Raw genomic sequence first — 7,089 nt, 5'->3', positions numbered from 1 at the left:
ATCAGTTTATTTCTTTTTTCCCCCCTTTTTGGAGGGGGGAAGGCAGGGCAATTGGGGTTATGACTTACCCAAGGTCACACAGCTGGTCAGGGTTAAGTGTCTGGGGCAAGATTTGAACTCAGGTCCTCCAGACTCCAGGGCTGGTGCTCTATTCACTGTGCTACCTAGCTACCCCTCCCAAAAAAAAAAAGAAGCACATTCTCCAGAAGTCATAAACTACTTCTGGTTTCTGAGCCTTGCCATCATCATCAGAAACCATCATCCCTAAAAATGGTTAGGGCAACCACAGCTAATATTATTTGCTAAGAACTCCTTGAGCAAGTCTATCTTGAGGTTTTCTTTGTGCTATATAGCACTTTTCTCACGATTGTATAAAAAGAAGGAAAAAATATACATTGTCTCTTTCCCCAGTAGGCAAACCCAGAACCCATTTTCCCACCTGATTTCTCTTATATCTAGGTTGAAAAGTCTCAGCTCAAAATGCAATAGATCTAAGCTCTGGGGTCTTCTGAGGTGCCATTATTTTCCCCAATTTAAGTCCTGCTGGGACTGGATTATAAGAGTTGACAAAACTTGCTCAGGATCCAAACCTTTCGCACAGGCTGCTGGGTGATCTTCTCTGTGCAAATCAGCCTATCAGTGCTCCTTTTTCTCCTTCCTTGAACTTGACCTGAGGTTCACCTTGAAACCTTGTAGGCATTGGTTGGCATTTTAATTTGTATGGCTTAGAAGAACATCTTTTAAGGAAAGAAGGTAAATGTGGCTAAATTAAACAAATTAAAATAAGTAAAACAAACAAAAACAAACATTTTCATTAATGCTATACATCCTTATCCTGTCTCATCACATATCTAATGCATAATTCACTCTAAATCATAAGTGCATTATTGCTGTTAGGATGGAGGCTAGGAAAATTATATTTCATTCCATTAAGAAAGTAACGGCTTTCCTGTCAGTGCAAGATGGTGGTGCAGACCTCCAAGAAGAGGAAGCTTGTTGCTCATGGCATCTTCAAAGCTGAGCTGAATGAGTTTCTCACCAGGGAGCTGGCTGAGGATGGCTATTCTGGGGTGGAGGTTCGAGTTACCCCAACCAGGACAGAAATCATCATCTTGGCCACCAGGACTCAGAATGTCCTTGGGGACAAGGGTCGCCGGATTCGGGAACCGACAGCTGTAGTTCAGAAGAGGTTTGGCTTCCCTGAAGGCAGTGTAGAGCTGTATGCTGAGAAGGTAGCCACCAGAGGTCTCTGTGCTATTCCCCAGGCTGAGTCCTTGCGTTACAAGCTCCTGGGAGGCCTTGCTGTTCGTAGGGCCTGCTATGGTGTCCTCCACTTCATTATGGAGAGTGGAGCAAAGGGGATGTGAAGTAGTGGTGTCTGGTAAGCTCAGAGGCCAGAGGGCCAAGTCCATGAAGTTTGTGGATGGCCTGATGATCCACAGTAGAGACCCTGTCAACTACTATGTCGATATAGCTGTGCGCCATGTCCTCTTCAGACAGGGTGTATCAGGAATTAAAGTCAAAATCATGTTGCCCTGGGACCCAAATGGCAAGATTGGCCCTAAGAGGGGGCGGAGCCAAGATGGCTGAGTAGAAGCATGACCTTCCTGCGGCTCCGGCTTCCACCCTCCCCAATCCATGTAAAAAGGGGACCCTAAAAAAACTTTGGAGCTGCAGAACCCACAAAATGACACAGAGAAGCTAACCTCCCGCTGAGGACAGCCCAGCAGGCCAGCAGGAATCGGCCAGCACAACGCTCTGGGAGCCAAGCCCAGCACCACGCCCAGGATTTAGCCCCAGGGTGAGCCTGACCAGCCGGAGGGACTCCAGATCAGCAGCAGCTGTGGCCCTTTCCAGATTTATCAATACATAGATGTGAAGGACAGGGTGAGAGGCCAGTGCAGTCTGGACTTTGGGACCCAGTAAGTGGGAGTGTGTGGCTTTTACCCCCCCGGGGCGAGAAACCTCTGAGATGCAAGCACAGCCTGCCAGCACCACGTGGCAGCTTCAGCTCCTGGCCTGCAGAGTGTAGGGGGACCAAGCACCACTCTGAGGGGTAATAGATCTTGCTTTAACCTTCTTGGATCTGGATTTCAGTCTAGGGTGGAGGTCCTGGGATGTGTGTCCAGCTTGCCAGAGCTTGTGGAGACCTCAGAGAGGGCACCCATCTAATACCTCTGGCAGCTGAGAAAACCCCAGTGTTTGGGACGAAAACTCCCCCGTCTGGTGGCAGAGTCCTACTGTGGCAAAAAGCCCAAAAGTCAAATCATTGAGTGGCAAAATGAGCAGGCAAAGGAAACAAAGCAGTCAGAAAATTCCAACATTACACTCCTATTTTGGGGATAAGAAGGAGCAAGGCATGGAACAGGAGGAAATCAGTGAAGTCAGAACTCCTGCACCAAAAGCTTCAAAGGAAAATACAAGCTGGTTACAGGACATAGAGGACCTTAAGAAGCAGATAAGAGAAGTGGAGGAAAAATTGGGAAGAGAAATGAGAACAATGCAAGAAAATTATGAAATGAGAGTCAACAGCCTGACTGAAGAAAATAATACCTTAAAAAACAGACTGACTCAAATGGCAAAGGAGGCTCAAAAAAGGCAATGAGGAGAAGAATGCCTTAAAAAGTCGAATTTGCCAGATGGAAAAAGAATCTCAAAACCTCACGGAGGAGAATCATTGCTTCAGAATTAGATTGGAGCAAATGGAAGCTAATGACTTTATGAGAAATCAAGATGCTGTTAAACAGATCCAAACAAATGAAAGAATAGAAGGCAATGTGAAATATCTCATGGAAAAAACCACTGACCTGGAAAATAGATCCAGGAGAGATAATTTAAAAATTATTGGACTGCCTGAGAGCCATGACTAAAGTAAGAGCCTGGAAAGCATCCTCCAGGAAGTTCTCAAAGAAAACTGCCCTGATGTTTTAGAACAAGAGGGCAAAATAGAGGTTGAAAGAATCCACCGATCACCTCCTGAAAAAGATCCCAAAAAGAAAACTCCTAGGAATATTATAGCCAGGTTCCGGAATTCCCAGATTAAGGAGAGAATATTACAAGCAGCCAGGAAGAAACAATTTGAATATTGTGGAAACACAATCAGGATAACCCAGGATCTGGCAGCTTCTACACTGAGGGATCGAAGGGCCTGGAATGTGATATTCCGGAGGTCCAGGGAGATGGGATTAAAACCAAGAGTCACCTACCCAGCAAAACTGAGTATCATGTTTCAGGGGAAAATATGGTCATTCAGTGGAATAGAGGACTTTCAAGAATTCTTGCTGAAAAAACCAGAGTTGAATAGAAAATTTGACATTCAGATACAAGAAGCAAGAGAAGCATGAGAAGGTAAACAGGGAAAAGAAATCATAAGGAACTTATCAAAGTTGAACTATTTTTTTTTAAAGCAATCGGGGTTGAGTGGCTTGCTCAGGGTTACACGGCCAGTTGTTGTTTCTGGGTGTGGTGCTGAGTGTCTGGGCCCGGATTTGATCCAGGTTGTCCCGGCACTGGGGCCGGTGCTCTTGCTCTCTGAGCCACCTGGCCAAATTTGAAGTATTAACATTCCTACATGGAAAAACAATAATTGTAACTTATGAAATTTTTCTCAGTAGTTGAAGGGATTAGAAATATATATATATATATATATATATGGATAGATAGATAGATAGATAGATAGATAGATAGATAGATAGATAGTCTTTATATGAGGGTATGTGGACATATGAATACATATGTGAATGTGTGTACATACGTTTACAGGTATACATAGATAAAGGGCACGGGACCAATTTAACAGGAAGGGATGATACTTAAAAGGTGAAATTAAGAGGTGAGAGGAATATAATGAGAGGAGATGGGGAGAGACAGAGTGGGGCAAACTATCTCATACAGAAGAGGCAAGGGAAAATGGTTACAATGGAGGGGAAGAATAGGAAGGCAAAAGGGAATGGGTCAACCTTATTCCTATTGAATCTGGCTTGAGGAGGGAGGGAAATACACACTAAATAGGGGATCTCACCCTCCAGGAGAATAGGGGGGGAAGGGGATGTGAGGGGGGATGATGGAAGGGAGGGCAGGCTGGGGGGAAGGGAAGTTGGAAGCACCCACTTTTGAAAAGGGACAGGAACAAAGAGAATAGAACAAGTGGGAGGTGGGATAGGAGGGAGGGAAATATAGTCAGTCTTTTACAATACATCTACTATGTTATTGTTTTGCATTAGCTGCACATGTACAACCTATACTGAACTGCTTGTCTCCCCAGTGGGGGTGGGTGGCAGGGGGGGAAGGGAATGAATCTGGTATTGAAAATTTTAAAATCAAATATTCAAATATATATATATATGTGTATATATATATATACTATTATTAATACCATCTTACATGTTATTAAGAAAAAAAAGATATACGGGCACTGAGGCATAGAGATCCACTGGAAAAGTTGAAACAGGTATGGGAGAAAATATGGGAGAGAGCAGATTGGAGGTGGGGATATCCTGTGGGACTGCTGTTTTGGGGGGATGGGTGGGGGAAAAACGGGAAGAAAATTTGTAACTCAAAATCTGGCGGAAATGAATGATGTAAATCAGAAGTTAATAAAGCATTAAAAAAAAAAAGATTGGCCCTAAGAAGCCCCTGCCCGACCATGTGAGCATCGTAGAGCCCAAGGATGAGATTCTTCCTACCACCCCCATCTCAGAGCAGAAGAGTGGGAAGGCAGAGCAACCAGCTATGCCCCAGCCAGTGCCCACTGCCTAACAGGACTCTGTGACACCTGGAATGGTGTGCCCAAAGCTCTTCTGTAAAAATCTTTAATAAAATCTTTTGTAAAACAACAACAACAACAAAAAAATAACGGAGGTTTTCTAAGCAAAACTCAACTAGAAACTGCATAATCAAGGATCTAACCATTCTTACAATTGTTTAAGAAAGGTGAGGCATGGGAGGAGATAGGGACAGACACAGCAAATAGATCTGAATTCCTTGGAAGTCAATTTTACTTGTATCTGTTCCTGTCACAAGTCAGCTATGAACTTTGAGCTACATTTAACCAGAGGACAGCTCAACACTGTATATATTAAGCACCAGAAACCCAAAAATCACTAGTAGATTACATGCAAATATGTACAGAAGAGGAAGTATCACATATGTGTATGGTATGCTTTTTTTAAAAAGGTAAAAACAGAAAAAAAAAGGTTATATGTTTTCATGTTATGACAGCTAACTGACTAAATTCAACAGTACCCAATTTACCTAAGTGTCCCAATCAAGCAACAAGATGACAGAGTGCTCAACTTGAAGTCAGGAAGACCCAAGTTCAAATTTGGCCTTAGACACTTACTAATTGTGACCCTGGAAAAGTCATTTAATCTCTGTCTAGGTGAATTTCATCAGTTGTTAAAAATTTAAAAAGGAATAATAATAGCCCTTACCACCAAAAGTTATTATAATGATCATATAAATAAAGTGCTTAGCACAGTGCCTTCAGAAATATTGCTTCCTTTCATCCAATCAAACAAATGCAAAGTCAAAGGTCATCATTTCTTTTAAAGCTGTAGTTAGTATTCACCTTCTATGCCCACAGGATATATGTGCAAAGTACCATATCCTTTTTTGTCCTGGGAGCTGTACATTCTTTTAAATCATTCATTAACAAAGCATTAGGTACTTAAAAGGTGAAAATTAGTCTAATATTGCCATCAGGCAGAATATTTAGAAACAGAGATGTGCCCAAATACAGCCAAAATTTTAAGCAAAACAAAACACTTTCACAGTTCTCGCCTAAAAAATACATCAGTGCTTGCCACAGCACTTTTAGGCATATGTAAAATATACTGCCTCCATTTATTCACTGTAAGAGACTAGGATATAATTCACTATGAAGTTGTTATAAAGAAGGAATGAGGATAGATTAACCTTTCAATGCCACCTGGTCTCGGGATTTCCCAACGTGTTAATGAATTTCAGAAGGTGGGAGCTTCAGACCCACTGACAGTACATTAATCTGAGGAAGTAAAGTATAATACAGTCTCCAAACTCAAAGGTGAGTGGATCAATTTAGAAAATGTTAAATCACATCTAAGTCATTGCTGGAAGATAATCCAAGCCTGCAAAATTCAAATGAGTTGGGGAAAGTGTTGCTCCCCTTTTGAAGCAAAACACAGAGGAAGGGTAGGTAGGTAGTTCCAAAGGCTGTTCTCTCACCTCTTTCTCTGGAATCAGTAAACAGAGGATGTTACCTAGTCTTCCCTGGACCTCCTCCAGAAATGAAGACAAATGACAAAGACCCTCTTTGGGAGTGACAAGATAATATTTCTATAGTTTACTGCATGTCACTGACTACTGAGTTCTCAATACACAAATCGGTTTCTTGGAATTTAGAGGGTTGATTACAAAGAAGTACAAAGGAAAAAGAAAAAGATAAAATTTGTTATCATGAGTAGAGATAGGCAACCTGAAACAGTCAGTAAAAGGCTAGTCTGAAGGTTAGAAAAACTTGAGTTCAAAGCCTGTCTTTGATATATATGGGCAATAGGATTATGGGAAAATCATGTAAGTACTCATAAGTACAGGTAACTCTTAAGAGTCAATAGTTAATAAACATTTATTAAAGATGTACTATGTGCTAGGCACTCTACAAAGCACTGGGGATACAATAAAATGAAAGACAAATCCTACCCTCAGGAAACTTACAGTCTAACCTGGGATGGCATTACACACAAAAAAGTTGGAGTACCTGTTTGGGGGGTGGGGGGGGGGGGGACAGAACAATGTCCACAGAGTCAAAACCAAGCAAAAGAGTTGGTGGAAAGTGAAGAGTTTAGCTAGAAAGTTCTGACCCCCCATAAAAGAAGGCTTTAGAAAGAGGTGATTGCTCTGCCTGCCAGCCCTCCAATCACAGGGGAGAAGAAATTGAGGGTACTGAGAAGGGATTGAATATCTAAGCTAGATAAACCCAAGTTGCAGAGTAAATGCTGAACTATATTAGTAGAGACAGTTTCCACACCAAGGATTCTTGAAATGGATGAAATCATAGGTCTGGATCTCCCTTATGCCAAGAAAAAAAGAAAAATATAAGCAGTATGTTGA

At 42.1% G+C, this 7,089-nt stretch overlaps 1 pseudogene; it reads left to right on the top strand.

The window, feature by feature from the left end:
- Positions 1 to 947: 947 nt before the first annotated feature.
- On the top strand, positions 948 to 4,855 carry LOC138143220 (small ribosomal subunit protein uS3-like; annotated as a pseudogene).
- The last annotated feature ends 2,234 nt before the right edge of the window (positions 4,856 to 7,089 follow it).

This window comes from Petaurus breviceps, unplaced genomic scaffold (genome assembly GCF_028583685.1).
Source record: "Petaurus breviceps papuanus isolate PSGF00001 unplaced genomic scaffold, PetGlider_PUasm1.0 138, whole genome shotgun sequence".
Classification (NCBI taxonomy): domain Eukaryota; kingdom Metazoa; phylum Chordata; class Mammalia; order Diprotodontia; family Petauridae; genus Petaurus; species Petaurus breviceps.
This window is presented reverse-complemented; position numbering and strand designations above follow the sequence as displayed.